Genomic DNA, 24,193 nt, shown 5'->3' with positions numbered 1-24,193 from the left:
TTGTGCTAACATATTATGAAGTAAGCATAATATTTTCCCTATACCATCACTAACATGTCTCTTACCCTTTCATTTACATATCTAACTCTATTTTAGGAGGAAGATACATTCTTCTGTAAATATTTCTTAATGTGCTGATCACCATATTATGTTAAGTTTATTATTTCCGATTTCATATATCACATATCATAAAATTTGCATTGAAATTTAAAATCAATTTCATTTATTTATATGAATGTAATTTACAAATTAAATAATTGAGTAACTGTTAATTGTTTTAAAAAATACAGCTGAAATCGAATCAACTCTCGTTTCAGAAGTCGATTAAAAATAATAACATCATGAATAATTGCCAGTATCATAAAGGCTATAAAACATTTGCAACTACATTTTTAACAACGTGGATTCCACGTCAAATTTTATTTGCCCTTTTTTAAACTTCTTATCAAAAGTATTAACATCTATAATTGGGTGCCCTCTGGTTACCCGATAAGCTTATTAATTAAATTCTCTTTTCCAGGTTAAATTTAAAAAATTCTACCTTAACATAATACGTGGACCAAACACTCAAACCGTATCCGTTTCGCTATCGGTTAAAATAGATTTCAGTGGTACTATTGACATGGTAGTTAATCAGAAATTCCAGATCAAAATACCATTAATAATCCTAAACCTATTGTATATTGAACCCTATCTTAAAATCGCTTGAAACTAATAATATGTATACCCACCTGACGTTGTTCGTAAATATTTTAAATGTAAAATATTTGCTGACACATTTGGAGTGCTACAGGGACCTTATTTGAGACCATAGTATTTTGTGTAAAGATTTTTTTCATTGTTTTAAAATTTTTACAAATACCTATTGAGATGAGTCAATCACATCAATCAGTCTACTAAAAGTGATTGAAGTTAAGAATCATTTGGATAATAAAATAAGAATAGTTAAAACTATTTATTCAAATGAGTCGCAGAACTTAGGACGAATAATAATTCATAGTATACTTCTTGCAATAGTTTCAATATAATAACATTTTCTGGAACAACTACAAGGTATCGACCTAGGTGTTTTTTGACAAAATAGATTGAAAAAAATTGAATGCAAAAAAATTGAAAAAAATTGTATGCAAGAATGGGCAATCGATATTCGCCCGATGATAATTGCGATCACCACGGACCATGAACATTTCCAGAAGTAGGACCTTAGCAAATGCGTTGCCCATATTTAAGGGATGAGCAAAGGCATTAAATTGACTAGAAGAATGTGGAAGAGGATACGGCAAACGTACAATGGTATCACTTATTAGATATTTCACGCCGATCTTCTTTTGGGGGTGTGTTACCTTCCCCGGGCCACGGCGCGAGCTAGCCCAATTGCTGACTTGCTTGAATCCCACATTAATAATATTAGGTAGCTATTATATTCATTTTGATGTAACTATTAAAATAAAGCAGCACAGATAACTGGGTTTATTGGAAGAAATGTTTCATATTTGAAGATAAACAAGATTAATTTCAATGCATCACCTGGTTCGTAGCTGATTTGCAATGTTTATCTGTATTTCTGTCTGTTCATAATATGTTTGTACATGCCTTGCGCAAATTGAATGTAGTTTCCAAAGCTGCATTTCTACCTCAAAACGCGTTGTATATTTTGATCCACGAGTCCCACTGACCAAATGACTAGATACATTTTATAACAGGAAATAAATGCTTCACTATTGATTAATAAAACACTTTTGTAATAAGCTGTTTCATTAATCATTTAATTTATTAAAATTTATTATCTGAATTTGTATTTATATAGGTAGGTACCTATTACAATTTTATACGGTACAAGTAGTTTATTCATATTTTTAGAATACATACTAAACATTAAGATATATCTCATATCAGTTTAATAGCATAATAATTCTTGAATAGCATTTCACAATAAACATTATAAAGTAATTTCAAGCAAAAGAGCTGTAGTTCTGATATAAATTAAAATCTCATTTACTATGTAAATAGATCTCCCGATTATATTAAATGGAATCGTCGAGTGGATCTCCGAGTAATCTCTTCGTTTATCGGTAAACTTTACATTGATAATAATTAAACTGCTCATAAAAGTGCATAATATGTAGAGACATAGTAGAGATAATTACTACTTATAAATGTTTTCATATGAACTATCTGGCCTGATATACTGCCAATTTTACATTTGTTTCAGATGTGTTTGTTGGTCGATGCATAAATAGATGATTTATTAGAACGGGTTATAATAACATTTTATTAGGATAATTTAATGTATTAGGTAACTTTTATACACAAAGTGATGTGTGATGTCAAATTATACAAAACAACATAATTTCTAATTAATTATTATAGGTATATAGCGCTTTTTATGTAATAAGTGTAACATCTATGAAAAATTAATAGACTTAGTTCTTAATAGCTATAAGAAGATACGATAATACTGCATATTATGGTAGAAGAAGCATCCTGCAAGCTCCTGCATATTCTTCTATCATTGAAATTAGGAATAACTTCATCCAAGTATATTGCATTCTCTACAATATTTGAGCTAGAAAACCTTGAAAAACAGTTGTTTTGTATTATCTACAGAATAGCAAACTTTATAAAAGTAATGACGCAATTAAATAAATTTCATCCAACTGAGGGAAAATGAATATCACAGCATCAGTTATATTTTCAGTTATAGAGATCAAGTGACCCGTTCCTCTACTTCACGTCACTGTTTTTGAAAAAAGGCCTCTCTGAAAATACAAGCTCGTCAACACGGGGTTAAAATGTAACAGAGCGTACTCGTAACACTGTAAGTTCATTTAATTTTATATAATTGTGTTCGTATTAGTTAGTATTTACAATTTTATAATTTATGGACCTTTATTTTGATCTTTATTTTTCAGTGTTAGTGAGTATATTTCATGAGAAAGTTAAATAATTATTGGGTCAAAAAAAGCATTTATTTTCCAATTATTCTGATTCTGGTTCTTCCTCAAGTGTTCATAGAACTAATTTCCTTTATCGTTGTACAACAGGAAAGTTGACCTGTGAATTCGTAGAAACTATTGTGTACCTATTGTACATCGCTTGTAGAATTTTAAAAACGCTCTCGGTTAAGGGAAGTTATATGAAAATTATTTTATTAGAACTGTAATGCACTGTGCAATAAGGCGTATGTTGAATATATTTAGAAAAATATCGTAGGACACTGTAACTATACCGGACCCAAATCTGGATGGTAATTCGTTTAGTTTACAACAAAATATTAGAGTTCCATAACTTGACATTGGCAGAATCCGTCCTCACTGGGATCGGGAATTGCCATTAAAGAAAGAGAAGAAGAAGAAGAAATATTAGAGTTAATAAACAGAATCTCTTATTATGTTGGCATAAATATAGGTGGGGTAGATATGAATGACATGGAGTGTCCACTCCAACGTCCGTTCTACGCTATTTTTATTGATTTGTATACTTTACTATAATTATGTTCTTTCGAAGAATATTCACATATTGACAATTAATATAATTACGCTTAGTGTTAATTAAACCGCTAGCAGCATTGTTCTGCTAAAATGTCTAATTGATAGTGTATTAAAGTTTTGTACACATTTAGCAAGTTACGCTATTCTGACGTCAATCTCTGGCTTTCAAACTGTAACATTTTCTCCCGAACTATTTATTCAATTTCTATTAAATTATATTATTAAGCTCCTATATTTGATCAAGACTGATAGTCTAATTCCTCTTATAGTCTAGTGTTAATAAACTGGTAATGAATGTATGAATATTAGTGATTTATCGTCATTTGATATAATATAAATTATAATCTTATTAATTAATAGTAGCCACTAATATAGATTATTGTATAATATTATAATGTACATATTAATAATAATTATAACAAGTGTTAAGAATAAACTATTTTATAACAAGTCTCTTTATTTTCTTATATCATAGTTATAAGATGTTACAAGTGACTCTTTCATAATATTATATGATATAAATTGACTGACTTTCAGTTTATTTTATGATTTGCGGTTTATATGTTTTAGGAGAGTATTTCAAAAATAAATCAGAACATCTAAGTTCACGAAAAATATAACAAACATTTTAAAACTACAGTTCATAAGTCACAAAACAGGGAAGAAAAAAATGTTTAAATATGCTTAAATAAAGTCTATGTATAATCGTTTGTAGCTCTTCATTATTTTCAAATAATATTTTCATCGGTAGAACTAAATTTAAAACAAATGCAAAAGACATTCATGATTATTTTAATTCATTTAAAAGCTACGTAGTTCATTAACAAAGAATAAAAATAGAAAGGAGTTTCTATTTGTGTTGAATGCAAAATGCAATGTTTTCTCATAATATTGAATTAATAGTTAATACTACCATTGACCCCTATTTGACTTCATTCAACTGGATTGAGGATAACAACGGATTAGGATAATGGTTTTCAGGATGAGAAATAAACCTCTCATAAGAATTGTATGTTTATCGATATACATATTTTAATAAATTATATTGAAAAGGTTTTAAAATAATTAATTTAAAAGCTTTGTTTTGGATTTAATCTATAACCAATAGTATGTAGCGACATCTATTGATCGTACGGTTCTATTTCAATTTAAAATGTTTTCTTCAGTTCAGTTTCAGAAGATTCTTTTTTTGTATAAAGTTTGTAAGTTGGTTATAAATTAATTAAGTACTCTATAAATCCAAATAGTATTTTGTGCTGCATTAAAACAAGTAAAAATATTATTGCTCTTCTAAAAAAAATGTTAATACAAACATTTTATATGTGCTAGATATGTCATAAAATATTATCAGGTATAATAAATATTAAGTACCTACTTAATATTTATTATACCAATTTCAAATTTCCCACAAACACGTTATAAAGTGTCTCACTGTAATAATTATTCGGCCACAAAAGCCACTTTTAAAATACTGACATCACAGTCGATACTGTTCAACTCAAGCAAAGTCAGAGAAAGCATCTATAGTCAAATAAACGAAACTTGCAAGTTGAGAATGCAGTTAATTTACTAGAATAGAAATTCATTCAAAAACTTTTCTTTTATCAGTCTAGAAATAAACTTAGTTAAATTGATTTGTCTCTTCGCGAATGTGTTTTTATCGTGCCCTTTCAAAGCACGCTTATTACACCAATAAGAACATTCCTTTTGAAACACTTTTCGCCTATTATGACACAAAACAGTTTTTTATTTTGTTAATTCTACTTTAAAATATTTAATACTTTTTTATAATGCTTATTACATACGATCCAAAATTATTAAACTATTTCTATGTTCCATCAACAATTTTTAGTTGTAGTAGTAATGGAACTTCGTAGTAACCTGCTACGAGCACGAGCTACGAGCTACGAGTCTCTATTTATTTATGGAAATATCTTCACATAAACTTAATAATTACGCAATTATGTTTAATTAAAACATGTTATTAAAGTCTCACCTTTTCAAAAATCATCTGACTATTCATGTATACGTAAAATTTACAGCCACGTTACGTCCTTTTCACCGAACACATAACGAGTTTTTCACATAAAACCTTTCAGATTAAGTATTAGCGTTAGACGATTTCACAAACAGAACCGCGGTAAAGTTTCAATAAACTTTGTCCAAGTAAAACACTGGAAATTAATCTGTAGCTCGGTCCACAAAACAAACGAAAAGTGTACTCGTTGAAGTTGTGAAGTTCTCTGCGCTAGCGACACAGGCCCGGCGCGCGTTCAGTTCCGCACTGGGAATGTTTGCCGCGAGCGCGTCTGAGTGCCGCTCGAGCGAAGCGATGTGGACGCGATCCATGCGCGAAACACTTTGTAGGAGGAGTCGCGGGCAAAACCACGCCTACCAAGGAGCTACACATTTCTTTTTCAATATGTGTAATTCAATTTCGCTTATGTCTTCGCTGGGAAAGTTGATGCCCCGTTGTCGTTCAACACAATGTTTTTATGTAAAGTGTAATGTAGTTCGTGAAGCGAGTCGACCCGCGAAACTACACCGTGTGATTTTCCTGTTCCCCTTTTAGCAATTTCACGTGCTGTTGCTCATATCTTGTTCTATGGTTGAATTAAATTGGGCGCTGGGAACTTTATAATACAATTGATTCGGTAAACACTGAACAATTTAAACTTTTCACTGATATTTTGAAAACTAATAGACACAATTAAACATTGTATTCAACAATGGTCTGTTCCTAAATTATTTATGCATAATACACATAATAAAGCATCTATAAATCTTATCCAACAACCTGCAACTTGTGGCCACAGTGACTACGGAATATTCCACTACAGCGGTTCTAAAGGAATTTACTAAATTATAACAGTAAATTAAACGCTAGTTTCATTTGCGTTACAAAGTGAATAATGTTTTGGTATCTTAGCTCTGTCACCACTAAAGTTACTACGGTTCAAAATTAATACAGTGCCATAAGCCAGCGAAACACCGTTACGCCCTCTAGACGTCTATTTCCCAGTCTCAAATTTACAGATTTCACTTATTGAACTTAAAACCTTATCATTTACAAAATAGGGTATACAGTTTGTGTCTTATTTTACACGTGAATTTGCTTTTACTAAAACATTTTAATGATTATTAAGCGTGTACTTACTTGGTTATTGTCACACGTAACAAGATCTCGAGGAAAGCTAGCATACATAAATTTAAGGATAGTGTTGACACGTCAATAGAGTAAGCTAAGTAAGTATAATGTAACGTGTATCCACAAAATTAATAAAGTGTGGAATTCGCAAACTCGTCGTACATTATAGATACTTAGCTTACTTTTACGAGCGCGGAAATGAAAGTTAATCCCGCATCAAACAAAAATAGCACGTTGGCTCTGCATTGTTTTAAACTAGCTCGCTCTTTAAGCTAACGTTTTAAACTCTACAAAAAATACGGAAACACTTTAACGGGTGAAGTTTTTCGTTTAGCCATAAGAGCGTAAGTCTATTGTAATCCGGATAAGTTGGCTACGCTAGACCGCTCGGAGTTAAAGAAAGCAAAAGGAGGCCGATCGCGCGACTCCTCCCAAGGGTCTCGTTTCACTCGAAGCGATTTTCGCGGCTCGTTCTTATTATTAAGTCAACTCTTGCGGGATTCGAAACTAAGGCTCTAGCGCTTCGTCAATTTTAGCAACGTTCGAAGAAATAAATTGCCACTGTAATAAATACCAATCCATTGCATTATAAACGTCGATTTTATCAGTAATTGGATTTGTTTTAAAACTAAAGATCTCTTCAAAATGTGTCTGAAGGTAAAAGACAGCAATTCACAACGATTTATATCCTATAATACGAATACACAATGTTGGAATTTTAATGAACTGACATGATTAACATTTAGAAATAATAACAAATGAGCGTAATATATTCGAATCATATTTATGCAATTATATTATTTGATCGAATTGCACGAGCGTATTACGTAATTAGCTAACAGCAAATTCTAAAAATCAAATTAACGTACTGACCAAGCAGTAGGACAGAATTAATATTTAAATACATGAAAGATAATTAGCGCAAATCAAACTCACCGACATTAATTATAGCAAAATGGCAAACAATCGTTTAATTACCCACCGGCATGGAAACCACCAAATTAAGCGGCAACAAACTCCCGTTCGTGATTATTGTTCATTTTAAAACCGAACCAACAGCAATATTTATTTTCAAGAATCTGATAGAAATGTCATTATTGCCGCAATTGAACAACATGTACATTTCGATGTCATTATACAATTTACTAGCTGTGCCCGCGACTTCGTCCGCGTGGAATAGTGACTGCATAGTAGGTAGTTACTACTTAACTTTTATTGAATAAACACGTACTACCATAAATAATTAAACGAACTGTTAGTAAAATTTATTACTAAACTGAGCTAAAAAATAAAAATAAATTCCTTCCTTGTATGGATGTTTTTGACAATATATATAACCGTTTCTACGAAAAATCTATTTTTTCATTCGTTGATCTCAAAAATAAAAATTCCAATCACCAGAACGACAGGAAATTTTAATAATTTATTTTTAATTGTGTTTTGCACAATTTTGTTAAATTACGACTGGATGAAAATTTTGTTCGTGGTCGTCGTCGTCGTTGGTAAGATGAACAAATCCTTATCAAAACATCATACGCTTAAGACAATAATTAGTATCGATAGCGGATTCTATTCCTTTGCGTTTTGACGTTTGTCTCAGCGCTCAGATCTTTCCTGTCTCACGCCGTATAGGTAAACCAGAATCTGATGGCAATTAGGGAAATCAAAATTTTGAGTGTGCAACCCTAGGGAAAATGGACTGAACGATCTTGATACTGCTTATTTTTTATTTTGTCCTCAATATCATTAGTCACATTACATAAGTGGACAATACTGTACTTAATAATGAGATATCCACTTAATATTATGTAGGTACATACTTACATGTATAATATACAATTATACAAATTACTTTTATACAGGTAATACATATTATTATTTACACATACATGTGAAAATATCGATATAATGATAATGTAGATCAAAACTGCTTATAATTTTTTATAAAATAAAATAAAAATAAAATAACATTATGTTTATTTTCGTAAGTATTAACAGACACACATTATAAAATTGACTTGGACAGCTTGGACTTGACGAATAGCCGTATTGGAAACTCCTGTAATAAGTTTTCATAAAATTATATTCTAATCAACAAACAATATTATAGTTACCTACATATAATATTTTTTAATTTATAGTATCAAAACGGGTAAGTCCAATTTACCAATAAAATCTTCAAAATTGAAAATTGTGATGTGTTTGACCCTTCTTCATCGAATGTTTTTCTATACACATTATAAACAACACCTCTTGCTTGTGATCGCAGCGGCTTTTTCGACATTTTCGAAGATTTTTTAGACAAAATCCTAAAAATTATTCATCAACTGCAAAAAAGACAAATAATTTGACATCCAATTTGATAGTTGTCAAATAAGTTGCCACATAAAAATCTTTTATTTCTTAAATATAAATATGCCATCAGATTCTGGTAGACCTATAGTAACTAAACCGTTTAGACCGTGCAATAAAAATTAAATAAAAATAAACTCAACGCAACGAAGAAAAGTGCATAGAAAAAGGAAAAAATGTTGTGTGGTTTTATGAAACCACGGTAAAAGTGAAACTTAGGCACAAAATTATCGTATTTGTACGATAATGACTCCGAACACTGCTTTATACCTACTCGGCAGCCGACTGTCACGCGACATGCGCTACACAGACCAAAAAGTTTGAGACGATGTAATAAAAGTTTCACTAATTTTACAAACTTCCCGAAGATCTTTAAAAATAAATACCATTTTAAATATTTATAAAAATAAAAAAACAAAGTCATCGGGGCTGCCATACCATCATTATCATATCATATACAATTATATTTTTTTTATAATGGTACTTAATTTTAAAGATCGTCGGGAAGTTTGTAAAATTATTATTTATTCCTTTTCCTTCGTTGAGTTGGGTTTTTCTTTTTAATTTTTAAATTTTTAACTTCGGTTTCTTATTTTCATGTGATATTTTCAAGTGAGCGAGACCTATCTCTACCTCCATATTACATTCCTACATCATATGGATATCTATAAGTTTGTTGCTCCTTGACATCTTTTAAGTTGGGCCGTAACCGTGCACAAATTGTAATGGATCACAGTGGCAAAAGAAGTGGTATCTTTAGGAAAAAAAATTGCCAAGAGCCAGGCCTATGTGGCTTTGAGTAGAGTTCAAAATTTCCAGGGTGTGGCTATCCTCTCGCTCCCATATCCCCCTCTTCTTTCACAGACTTTCAACCCTTCTCTTTCCACACCTAGTAAATGGCAGAACCGATTTTGATGTAAACCATATTATCTAATTATACCTATATGTACACGTCATATCCTGTCGTTTGGTGCTCCATTTGGTTTATTTATCTAACCACTGTCACCCCTAAATGTAATAAACGGATGAACCGATTTCGATAAAACACGTTGCTCTTTTATATTTTGATATGCCGCTTGAGTATATTATTTGACCACATTCGATTATTGTTCATTCCCACTTTCACCGCTGTAATCTAATAAATGGATAAACCGAATTGGATAAAAATATAACTTATATTTTTTCCCACATTCCTACTTTTACCTCTATATACCTAGGTATAATAAATGGATGAACCGATTTTGATACACTTTATCTAAGAACCAGCGTCGGAAAATATGCTGCCTAACACGCATCTAATTCGTATTACCTGTTAGCGAGCTACGGTGGCACAAACAGACAAACATAGCGGTCAAACACTTATCACCCATCTTTTTGATGGTTAAAAATGGTTAAAAGGGGTTAAAAATATAATACGACATAATTTAAAGGACATTTTATGTATAAAATTTACCTAGAAGTAAGCATAATTCTAATTTGACCCCTTCCCCCCCTACTACCTCAGCTTACCCCCCCACCCTTGGGGACTTTCGATATGATCACCTGGACATTTATAAGGAATAATTACTGTAGCGTATAACAGATAACTTACGTTTTATCGTACACTGTATAGTGTACAATAGAATGCCTTTGCAAATGTTCGCCGTGAATACTTAAATGGTCATAACTTTTTTATTTACAAACCGATTAACATGAAATAAACACTTTCAATCGGATAAGCCGTTTCTGAGATTAGCGTGCACAAACATACAGACAAACAGACAAAAAAAATTATAACTACAGTTTTGGGTTTGAGATCGATTTAATAATAAGGTCCCTGCTATTTTTTTTACATATTTTCATTGTACAGACATCACTTTTCTAGAATTTTATTATAATATGTATTGAATATTGATTGACCACGCGCAAGGTTACTATAATTGCCACTACATCCTCACGCAAATCGTCAATTTTTATGAACATTGAATCTGTAAATAAAAAAAAATCAAAAGATAAGTGTACCTTATTTTAATAAAAAGCTACTAACAAATAAAGTTTTATCAAGAACTAAAGTGACCTTCTTTGGGCGTATAATATAGTCTTGTAAAAGTTATACATGATAAAAATAAAATTTCATCATTTTCTTATTTTGTCATAACTTTAACTAATTAAAAACATGAGTCTAACTATATAATTATAATAAACAATAAATATAAAAGCTACAACTTACCTTTTGTGGGAACGCAAGAAGGCGAAAATTAAAAAAAGCCGAAGATTTTTAAAAATGTAACCACAATTTTAAAAATCTTCGGCTTTTAAAAATGAACACAATCACTGTTATCTGCTATTACCCAAAGAGAATACAAATACTACGTCTATTACCTATATAACTGTAACTAACATCAAATAATAAACATCTACCCTCACTTATAAAAATTTAGTATATTCACATGAAATATAAGCGCACCTGAAATTTACTCTGGGAATATATGAATTATTTATTTAACTTTAAAAAAAAAAACAAACTCACCGACATCATAATATTTAAATTATGAATTTCCAAGGAGCGTTAATATTATGTAAATTGATTTAATTTTAATGAAATCTCATAGATGGCGCTGTTTTAAATTTGTCTTTATACTACTAAGATTCATTATACTGTTTCTCTGCCAAAATTACTTAAATGATGTAGTTTTTATAGTGTAAAGGTAGACAATAGCATGGCTTACTCAAAAACAACATTTAAACATGAGTCTTTATATTGTACGCTGTCGTAGTACACGGAATACGTAAGAAAAATAAAGGTTCACAGCTCCTCCCCCGAAGGTGATAGCATGATAATATGTATATAACAGCCTGACCCGACCTGTTAGTAATATTCATGCAAAATTTGAAGTAAATCCGTGCAGTACTTTCTGAGATTAGCCTGGACAAACATACAGACAAACAGACAAACAGACAAACCGACAAACAGACAAACAGACAAAAATTCTAAAAACTATGTTTTTGGCTTCTATATCGATTATAGATCATGGATTATGTATTCTTTTAAAAAAATATTCAATGTACAGTTTTGACTTTCCTACGATTTTATTATATGTATAGATTTTATCTATTTGTTACTAGTGGTGGTGCTCACAATACGTTAAAACTAAGAAATATAATTTGAGGCATATTGATAAGAGTCTTAAATTTCTTGTTCTCGTATCCATATTCAATAAACATTCTACTAGCTGTACCGAGGATGTTTCTAGTTCTATCGTTGGAGAAAGAATAAAGTCTTGAATGCAGATATAGATACTTGTACACCACATCTCCAGCGCAGCAAACTAGCTTTTGCAAAGTTGAATGTCCTATCATAATGTCACAATACTTATACTGAAATATTCTAAAATCTTTTTATAATTGTAATCATGTTCAATATTCATTCATTCAACTGATTTTCTTCTTAAATAATTTTCGTGATTTAAGAAAACATTTATTGATTTAAAACTACTACACGGACGGTCAAAAACAACTGAAAGTACCTAGGTATTTTATGTTGACTCCGAAAAGTACCTAGGTATTTTATGTTGACTCCGAAATACAAAGTTACCATACAAGAAGAAAGCAATCTATTATGAATGTAATTTGAATCCAATTACGTACATCTCGCGTGGGTTGCTCTTGTTCAATTTTAGATATATTTCAGTTTTCATTTTCATTTCATTCATCTAATTCTCTTACTGTGGTGTTTATATTTTTGGCGGAGTACGACGCAGAAATTGCAAAAAAAATATTTTTTTGTTCTTTTGTCTTGCCAATTGGATCGTCTTGCAGTCTCTATTTTTCAGTATATATAATAATTTATGTATCACAGTGTTCGTTCAGTCCAGTGAATCTCCGTTAACTCAAATTTGTTGTTTTTTTTTTTCAGGAAATATCAAGCAGATCTTGCGGCATATCCAAGAACCAAAAGTTGGACGACGTCGACATGTGACATCCACAAACGCGCACTTGGCCAGCGTAGAGTTATGACCTTCAAGAGCTGTGTCCTTGCAATAGGAACAAAACTGAAACGAATGATGATAAATATTATACATAATAATTACTTAGCTATGTAGTTTAATTTCGATCGCTAAAATTTTACCACACACGTATTATTGTCTTAAATAAAAGAATAAAACAAAAATTGAAAAGCACATTTAATTAAATCAAGCGTGTTTTCGTATTGTAATAAAATTCACACGGGAATTCGAAATGTTTCACTTTTGCAACGTATCATATCACAGCTGCTCTTTTTTCATTTATAACAAGTTATTGTTTATTTTCCTTGTTAATTTTACTCTTGTTACGTATATTATCTGCTGAACAAATTGGGAAATTCAAGAAGAGCCAAACAGTTTTTGTTTCCAACTTCCTATATTATTAGTTACATTATTAGTTTTCAACTTAACAAGTTTAGAAATTTCGGGCTTGCTTTGGTACGTCCAAATTAGATGTTAGATCGGATATTGTTTCTGCTTTTTGTTCACTCAACCTCTTTACTAATTTAAAGTTTTAACAGGGTTTTCATTAGCTTTAATTTGATTCCTATTTTAGAAGTGTCAACGAGTGTGTAAAATGAGTTTAGTGTTTAATGTGTTTTGATTAATGATTTATTAATGTAGAATTTTCAAAGCATGTTAGTAATTAGGTACCAGTTATCTTATTAATATATATAAATCTCGTGTCACAATGTTTGTCCTCAATGGACTCCTAAACCACTTAACCGATTATAATAAAATTCGCACACCATGTGCAGTTCGATCTAACTTGAGAGATAGGATAGTTTAAACATGTAGGTTCCACGGGCGAAGCCGGGGCGGACCGCTAGTATATCTATATAAGGTAGAATCTAGAAACTATTTTCAACTATAATCATCACTCATTTTACTTAAAAATTGTACAAACAATTTTAATGTTCTCTAATTTGTTGTTTTCTTAATAAAAATATAGAATATAAATCTGAACTGGAACACAAAGAATTGAATATTTGGTAGTTATAGGTATCAATTTTATAAGTAACTATAGCTTTCCACCCGCGGCATCGCCCGCGCAGTCAAGGAAAAATCCGCATAGTTCCCGTTCCCGTGGGATTTCCGGAATAAAACCTATCCTATGTCCCGGGCTAAAAAGTAGCCTATGTAAAGGACATAGGGCATCAAAATATCTCTATACCAAATTTCATGCAATTTGGTTCAGTAGTTAAGGCGTGATTGATTAACAGACAGACAGACAGAGTTACTTTCGCATTTATAATATTTTATATTAGTATGGATTCAACATTGTAATCTGTCTTAGCCTTAATTTCCAGAAGAGCTTAATAAGCTTAAACTATATTCGCTAAGCAGGTGTAAACTTTACAATTTGGTAGACTCAGCTGTACTTAACTAACCAACAAAGTAAGTTTTCTGTTCTCTTTTTAATTGTAATTATTGGTAAAAAATCAGTCCATACTAACTGGATTTTGTATGAAAGATTATTATTTTAATACAAAATATCTTACTTCATTGTTCAATACACAATCTCTATTTTAAATTAATATGTGAATAAAAGGAGCAAAGAGTGAACTGTAATATTTAGTAGCGGAAGAATATACAGTACATTGCCTATCAAAAACTCAAGGGCTGCTGGTTGATGGTTCATACGAGGAGGTGCTTCAGTGCAATTAACTTGATTTATTCGGGGCATTTACTTATTCAGTTCTACGGTTACTACGCCATGGAACACGCAACCGTTTTACTGTTTAGAACATACATTCTTACTTCGCTCACCACACGATTTTAAATTCTATGCAAAAGCATTAAGAACCATTTTGGTTCGGCCACTATAAAGCTTTTTATATTAAAAACATTGTAAACTATCTCGATAGATAGCCTGAAGGGGATCTCAGTATTTAATATTTAACCATATTTCTTAAAATGGTTTAGTATATTCAAGGATTATTTGACACACTGCAATTTTAGAATATGTAGTGACAGTGGAATTGGAATAGGAAATGAATATGCTAATAATATTGTACTCGGCGTGTCTCCTATCGACGAACATTCCAGATGGGAATTTTGCTTGGATATGGGTTTTAAAATTTTCAGCATATTCTATTATTTCCAAAATCAAAGCTTTTAGTCATATAATCGTTATAATATTCTGTTCTCTGGTTCACTTTTATTTCCAATTCTTATTAATAAATAATCAAGCACTGTAAATGTATGAACATTATATTAACAATAATAACACGTGCATGAAAGAGTTGCGATACATAAATGCACGTTCAATTAATTTCTAAATTATGTGACCTAATATTTCAGTAGGTTTACTTACTTGATTTTGAATCAGGAACAATGAATTATTTACTACCTAACGTGGCTTATAATAATTGCATGACTAAATTATTATTTTTAGAACCCTAAAATTATATAAAATACAAGAAATAAAAGCTACAAATAAATTTTTGACATTAAAAGACTGTTCAAAAGAAGTTACCTAATACACGAACATTGTGAAATTAACACTATGCGAACATAAGTTACAGTAGACATGTGTAACGTCCTCAGAGAGCATTTTATGGATATACTAGCTAACCGCCCGCGGCTTCGCCCGCTTTCTCTAAAACCTCATAAATTATATACTAAAACCTTCCTCTTGAATCAATCTATCTATTAAAAAAATCCGCATCAAAATCCGTTGCGTAGTTTTAAAGATTTAAGCATACAAAGGGACATAGGGACAAAGAAAGCGACTTTGTTTTATACAGTGTACGATCTGCTCAAGCTATAATGGTTTGTTTAATAAAGCGTATTTTATTGAACGCTAACACGGTTCACGTATCTTTTTGGCCAGATTTTTTGAAGGTTATAATATTATGTGATTTATAAGTGCGAATCGGATTACGATTGGTTGGGTAACATTCTTTGAAACGAGCTGGCTTTTATTGGGAATTTAGGAATACAGAATACTATATTTGATATTATTCATTGTGTATGCGGTAATTTCATTCAAATCTTTTATCTGGTTATTGAATGATCAACAGTAAATAAATATTCTATTATGTTAAATAACGACAAGGTCACTGATTTATTTTTCAGTTATGTATCCCTTTAATGAAATGAAAGTATTCGGATATCTCGGGTGCCCTAGACTTCACGGAATTCGCTGGCAAGGGAAATAGAATAAATTATACCTCCTCACCCCGTTTCAAACGATTACGCTGAACAACTTTTCTGTATGAAATTTAAAATTTGTGTTCACAGCGGCGGAATAATGATGCTGTGTTTATAAAAATCCAAGTGGAACACGAAAAACAAACTAAATGAGGTCTGAGTTCTGTAGATACTTTTTTTGGTATAATTTTTAACTTTAATCAACAAAAGATGAATGAAATAGGCGGTCATGGAAAAGAGCCTCTATACATATTGTATAGTGTTTGTAGGTAACGTTTTTCAGAAACTTTTCTATGGTTAAAAATAATTAGTCTCATAATATTAATACCTACTTATAAAGAAATATCAAATTTTACTTTTCCATTTATTTGATGTTGCTTGTGAATTTGTATGAAGGATTCAAGAAGATAGTGCGTTTTTAATTTGATTGTAGCGACTCAGTTTGTACAACATGATGTTGATTGTAATACGACTGTAATTTAAAAATTATGATATTTATGTAGTAAAATAATTACCAACGAAGAATTATAAAATTGATCCAGTTGTTCCAAAGGCTAACTCCATACATAACTAACAATTAACACAGTAACACGCACAATTTTACATTTTACTCTATAATTATTTTATGAAATTGATTGATTTATACATAGGATAAATTGTATGGAAGTTGATTAAGCATTTTTTCTATTCGATTCGATCTTGTGTCGTATTCCGACAGGAACTCGGTTCATTTATCGAATGCATTGTGAATTTTAACACGTATCTACTTCTTCTTGCAATTTATTTGAAAGGATCCTCGAGATCGATAATTTGCGTCTGGGTTATTGATCATTGGTTACATTGCTGTTGTCAATTTGTTATGAAGATTAGGATAAATTGTATTAAGTATTATGTTTATTTAAAATGTTTGTCGTAATTGCTTTAAAATATGATCTTTTCACCAGTTAAAATAAGAATGTATGAGTAAGTGTTAGGATTCTTGTCTTTATTTCTTTTATTTCTTTGTCTAGTTATTATTATGGTAAATATGCGAAAAAGCCTCTTCTTCTTGTTCCTTCTAAAAATGAAAACATTACAATAGTTTTTTCAGCCCAAAATTATGAATACATTCTATTTGACTATCTGTAGCTTCAATAAAAGTAAATGCAATAGCCGCATTTTATCTTTCCTTATCGACTTGACTTTGGATAGATTTCGTGCTAGCTACGCGGTGACGTTGAAACCAAAATTCAAACTTCCAGATAACTATAGATTATGAGATCTTTAGTCATGCCACAAAACCGCTTCGCTTGATAAACTATACGGTGTTATTAATTTTCAGCTATTATTAGTTTATGATCAAGATGAGAACAGTTTGAACCAATTCGTATTAGTGAAGACTTCTTTGGAGATTTTGGTTTTAAATAGTACCTTGTATGAAAAATAACAAAGTCATCAATTTTTTTTATCTTACGATGTTGGCATTGAAGCAAATAATTAAAGAATAATATGCAGTCAGCTATCTGTATTCACTGAGAACCTTTTTTCGGTTTCTACTTAACGATTTTAATTTTTTGTACTATATTTAGTGTTCACTATAGAATTTTTTCTTCAATCGTTCATTCAATGTCACTCACTGATCGTGGTAAAAATTTATTCTCAAGAAGCTCAAAAGCTCAAGTATGACATTAAAATATTTATTTTATAGTCTGCTAATTATTTTAATTGAAACAAATGAAAATATTAAATCAAGTACCATCTACCATCTCTGAAACAAGCCTTTTCTATTCACAAAGTAATTCCATAGAGCACATCACGGTGCATTACGTTAGTTTCTTTAAAGAAGACAAGATGTCGCTTGGTGTGCAAAACAGTTTAGTTCAGAAGCTTTCAGTAAATATTTTTGTCCCAACAATTTGTGCTGATTTCAGTCCCTTACTATAGATGTCGCCACAAAGTGCTTTGGAACATCTGAAAACAACTGTAGATGGCGCTGTAAAAGAGATGCCATGTTATATCAGAATTTCAAAACACGATGTTTCAGCTAGTTTTTCATTAGATTGAAAGGGTGGCATTGATTTAAAATTAAGTGACTAACTGGGTATTGCTTGTGTATATATATATTTTTTTATGATTCAATATTAGTAAATATAAAAGTAATTACAAAATTTTTGTACTACTGTTTTGTTACCTTATTAGAATTATTGTAAATCTCCTAGGTTTCCATATCATATAATACTTTTAATAGTTAGATTGTATTTATGATTAACTAGTCTAGTTTTATGCATTAATCCTCAATTTATATGTATTTCATAACTGAAATCATTATTTAGTTTTTACTGGGTATATTACCCAGCAACATTCTTTACTTTTTCCTGGTTTATTTTTAGTTCAAATGAGCTTTTGAAATAAGAAGTTAGTAACAGAATTAATACATCGAGATAATATGTAATGAATTAATATGGTTCATTGTTATTTCTTCGAAATAGTTTCAGGATTTAACGATTAACAGGAACTTGATAAATAATAAATAATGATAATATTATATAGATAAATAATCTTAAAAAAATGTACTTAATTAACTTTTTTCGACAATGCCTATATTATTTTACTAGATTTCCGCCCGCGGCTTCGCCCGCGTTTCAAAGGAAAACCCGCATAGTTCCCGTTCCCGTGGGATTTCCGGGATAAAACCTATCCTATGTGTTAATCCAAGTTACCCTCTATATGTGTGCTAAATTTCATTGTAATCGGTTCAGTAGTTATTACGTGAAAGAGTAACAAACATCCATACATCCATACATCCATACATCCTTACAAACTTTCGCCTTTATAATATATATTAAAAAAATGTACTTAATTAACTTTTTTCGACAATGCCTATATTATTTTACTAGATTTCCGCCCGCGGCTTCGCCCGCGTTTCAAAGGAAAACCCGCATAGTTCCCGTTCCCGTGGGATTTCCGGGATAAAACCTATCCTATGTGTTAATCCAAGTTACCCTCTATATGTGTGCTAAATTTCATTGTAATCGGTTCAGTAGTTATTACGTGAAAGAGTAACAAACATCCATACATCCATACATCCTTACAAACTTTCGCCTTTATAATATATATTAGATATTAGATATATTAGATTAGATATAAGATATTAGATAATAGATCGTCGGTAAAGCAGTTTTCAAAACTACATGATAATCGATTGAGTAGGTACTTATGTTTCTTTCTGCTTCTAAATAACAACAAAAATCACATAAAATGTTTGTGTATAAACCAATAAAACTATTCTATACATTATATTAATTTACCATCGATAAATTGAAAGTACAGCATCTGCATCTAAAATGCTCACATCTAGCCGTGTGCATAGAATACAGGAGATGAAGGCAGTGTTGGCGCAGATTCGCCTCACCATACTAGCGCTTATTGTTTTGGCAATAAGGTGTTTTCAGATGGTTTAAAATGTTTGCAATTCATACAGTCGAGTTTCGTATATACGTGACAAGTGCCGTAAAGTTGTCGCATCTTGTTACTGTTGCGTATTTGGCAGATTGGATTTGTTGCCTCGAATGCTAATGTGGGCGGGAGTGTCACACCGTTGGATTAACACGATAATGAAGAATAAATCCCTTGTTCATCTGAATGGACGGTAAAAAATTCACACCAATTTAAATATCTAACGCTTCGGTGATTGTTTTCATATTCGATTATGGCAGGCTCACGTGTTTCTTGTGGGATATGATTGATTTGAAATCTGTTTGTTTTATGTGTGTTATGAAATTGAAGTACTTGCATTTATGTAAATCTATCTACATAATTTTATTTGCTTAAGTTGTATCTATCATCAATGCCAACTTAATATTATTTCAATTTCATTTGTATTGGGTTAATAGATATATTTTTTTATCGGAAAATGTCTGTTTTTATAATATGCATGGTATTAATATTATTCACAGTAAGATACCATTCTTGTATTAAAAACGTGATCTTCAGAATATAGTCGAGGCTTTTAGCCGCTGAGCTAACGCTACTAAATTATTTATTTGAAGACAGTTTATTCATGATAAGGAGCGATGTTTTTTCTTGAGACATCCGATTGTTTCCTTTTCCCTTAGATAAAACGTTACATCTCAATATTATTGCTAACGAAATATCAAAATGATTATGTTCCACGTTTTCATAGAAAATTTATTATATAACTAGCTTTCCGCCTTCGCCCGCTTTGTCTAAAACATAATAAATTATATACTAAAACCTTCCCTTTGAATCACTCTATCTATTAAAAAAACCGCATCAAAATCCGTTGCGTAGTTTTAAAGATTTAAGCATACATAGGGACACAGGGATAGAGAAAGCGACTTTGATTTATACTATGTAGTGATTTGCTCATACCTTCCAATCTAAATACACGTGTACTACCTACATGTTTTTACGCATAGTACTATAAAGTTTACAAATTTCTGATTAGAGCTAAAAATATATGAGAATTTATTTCGCGCACACAACAATTCCTTTCATTTGCATCAGAGAGTTTCTGAGCAGTTGATCCTTACCCCCCAAGAGTTTGAGTTGAGTATCGTCAGTAAACTAATCGTAGTTACGGCGGCATATGTGCAAGGGGACGGGTGCCGCCCGTGTAAATTGTTAAAGTTGGAATTGTGGTTGTGATTTTCACAGCTGCATAAAATATTGTCAGACACAGAGACGGCTTAGGGAACTAAATAGGGTGTTTCATAATATATGGAGGACGTATTTGGATAATTTTTAATTGGTAATAAAATATAATTAGGAAAATAGGTGCGTAGCGCAAAAAGGTGTGCTTTCTTCTTTTACATGACTTATTCTATGGAAGTAACTTATGGTATGCACACATGATATTATGAGCTTCAAAAAGATTATGATAGAAGACTCAAGAGGTTTTCGATACTCACTATTGAGTTGGTTATCATATTGTGACAAGAAAAAGCCCACAAACTATATTCTCGCTCTTGAAAATCTCTTATGAATTATACACTCTTTTTTATTAGCCAAGTTGTGAAATTCACTGCTGTATTTGTTGAATTGAAGTTAATATTATTAAATACATAATATTTTGAAGTTAGGTTAACATTTTCAAATTCAAAACAATATTCTTAAAACTGTCAAACATACTCTATATGCAAATTGAAATATTCTTGAAGCTCCAAGTTCTTCTCTGGCCACACACAGGAGGGAGTTGTAGCGATGGATGCTCTCTTTGGCTTTTTGGCACGTTTTCATAACCCCAATATCATTCAGTTAGCTTTCAGATGCTAATTTTGTTTTCACTGTGATACTATAAAATTTACTAATATTCACTCGCTGTTGCTATTGTAAACAAGACGTCGACACCATTTAGTAGAACTAAAGGTAAAAGGATTTTAACTATACTTAAGCGGGTTTAACCAACATCATGATACCGTTGTTTATGTATAATTAAAATAATATCGTGCATAGTTTACCTTGTGTATTTTACTAATCAATATGAGTCGACTTTAATAACTTCTTATATTATTTAATCATAGTAAAAATAAAAAAAAATTGTACAGATGCGCTGAAAATCAATCAATTTAAGTGACCTCCTGGTGCGGTGTTTCCAAATGGTTACAATTTTAGAAGAGAATACTTACTTTAAAGATCAGTAAGATACCCGTATTGTCTCTGGCATTGTGGGTGCATTTGGGTGACGTTGAGCTCTTACCATCAGGTGACGCGTCCACTCTGTTGCCTACTCTTGCGTAAAATATTAAGCTTGGTGGATTTAGTCTAACATCAATTTATATTTGTACCTACATCAAACGTAATATGCGTAAATTGTAATTCCAACAGTCATCGCACTTGACAATCTAATTATTGATTCGGAACGTTTGTAAAACCATGTTGTTTAAGCGAAATGAAAATATTATTTGACATCGAATACACATTACTGAGCATTATTTTAGTTCAGAACAGCTAAAACAACGGAAGCAATTACAGGATAATTATATTTTGATTCGTATTATATTAACGTAGTCCGCAATTCCTAAATTTGATTATAGGTAATGGGAACAAAACAATTGTAAACAAAGCGATAGAAAATATTTAATAAAAAGGCTTTTTTTACACTGCCTCTTATGTAAACATACAATTTGGCTGAGTATGCGCAGGAGAATTTTATTGCACAATTTTGTAAGCAACAAGTGCACTCTATTCCATTACTCGCATAGTTTAACGAAGATTGGTTGTTGTATAGCCCACCCTTAGTTGGCAACATGGAACAATACATAAAAATTGGCATATTTTCGTTTGGTTCAGAAAATTCGTGTTTTTCCCAAAGACCTTTGTGACAGCCAATTTCCAAAAGCGGTATATGGATTATTTTTCACGCTTATATACATTTTGCTCTACATGGTTCTTATATCTGTCATTTTCGTGTAATACACTAAATTTTAGTAGGAAAACCCGCACAGTGCCTTATCTATTTTGTAGTTCTGTACATGATTGGGAAGCTGAAATATAATATATGGAGACAACAGCTGTCAATTTTGGGCAAATACGCATGTGGCTTGTTAGAGGGGGAGTAGGATCTCTATTCCTCGCATTAGTTCTATCTCAATGAGCTGCACTTGCCTTGAACAGTTGTATACAGTTAAACTAGATTGTTTTGTGACACAAACTAGAATAATATTGTTGGAAACTTAATCAATTTTGAATAATTGAACTGTACCGAACATCGTGCTACAGTAATTGAATAAGTTCACGCATATTGTCGATATTTCAACTTAATTCCATTTGTTTATTTAAAACTAATTGATTGCAAGCGTAGATTGTTGTTTTTTTCTGGTAATATTCATAGAATTAAGATATTGCTTATAAAAACAGTAATTAGAGTTTTTTTAAGTTTAAATTTGAGCACTATGTAAAATTAACTCTACATAAGATATAACAAAGTTAGTAAATCAAATCGAAGTGCTCGAATACATTTTAACTTGAAATCATACAATTAAAATTCCATCATATTGATATCATAATAACAGGATAATAGTTAAAATATACGAACGTAGGTAACAACGTAGATAAGAATAAATAACAAAATAAAAGAATAGCTATACTGTCTATACTCTATAGAATAATAGAACATATAATATTATATCGATACAAAAATGGTATATAACAAATTGCCTAATTTCTCGTAACGTGTGCGAAAATTAGGTACAAGCTGTTCTAATTGGCCGTTATACACTAAATGTTTCTGAAGCCGGGAACTTTATTAAAAGGTTTAATCTAGTAGATGACTAAATTATAATAGAGAATCTGCCCGGATTTTTAATGAAATCTTGATAAAATATGTGCGAGTGAACTTTCTACTGTTTAATTTTAATAAAATCTTGATAAAACGTTAGTGGGAGTTAATCAAGAATACACTATAAGTGGTGTTTCAAAATTGCTTGTTCTGAATTGTATTTTTATTGTAAAATTTGTCTGCCACGACTATGAAATTTTAGTACAAAATATACACACAGAAATCCAATATAGATGGCAATGCTTTGAGTGTGACGCCCGGGGCACTAGATGGGGCTTTTAACAGGTAATTGCGTTAATATATTCGACATACGACACCTACAAAATTAGACAAGCTTGCACTCTTCGGGTCGTATATAGCGATATATTTGAAGGCGAATTATTAATTACTCAAGGCCTTTTAGCACGATCCGTGATTGAACGTGATGAACAGGAAAATTGGCTGATATTGCTATTTTTGTATCTAGTCTCAATATGTTTTTGTAAATTTCAAATTTATAGAATAAATGCAGCGAGAATCACGCTCGGGTCTGCAACAGCCACTTTCATTTAGATCTCTGTGTCCAAGAGATAGCGCATTGGCTAGTAATTGAACCGCGGACGTCTTTGATATATCGGCTCTTTTATCGGATTGGACGGACGCAATAACAGACCGTTGATTGCTTCCAAGTGGACTTGGGAGATTGATTATTTTCTCGTTACATCTCCGGTGTCTTGTGGCATTGTTTTCTCTCCGACATTTTCGCCTATTCCCTTAGTTTTAA

General features: G+C 31.3%; 1 protein-coding gene and 1 long non-coding RNA gene across 3 annotated transcripts in view; both read right to left on the bottom strand.

The window, feature by feature from the left end:
- The window catches only part of LOC149907699 (lachesin-like), a 54,514-nt gene extending 48,746 nt beyond the window's left edge, over positions 1-5,768 (bottom strand). For both annotated transcript variants that reach the window (XM_090102741.1, XM_090102742.1), the window contains exon 1: positions 5,488-5,768. The gene's annotated coding sequence lies outside the window, so the exon portion shown is untranslated. The remainder of the gene's footprint in view (positions 1-5,487) is intronic.
- A 2,769-nt stretch (positions 5,769-8,537) lies between these two features.
- On the bottom strand, positions 8,538-9,075 carry LOC149907698 (uncharacterized). The gene is made up of 2 exons (XR_016456843.1): positions 8,807-9,075; positions 8,538-8,698 (listed from the first exon to the last, which is right to left on the bottom strand). It is a non-coding gene; the product is annotated as an uncharacterized LOC149907698 (long non-coding RNA).
- Positions 9,076-24,193: the final 15,118 nt, after the last annotated feature.

This window comes from Colias eurytheme, chromosome 6 (assembly GCF_061535395.1).
Source record: "Colias eurytheme isolate Ceu_HAF_F1 chromosome 6, ilColEury1 Martin Lab GWU primary, whole genome shotgun sequence".
Classification (NCBI taxonomy): Eukaryota; Metazoa; Arthropoda; class Insecta; order Lepidoptera; family Pieridae; genus Colias; species Colias eurytheme.
This window is presented reverse-complemented; position numbering and strand designations above follow the sequence as displayed.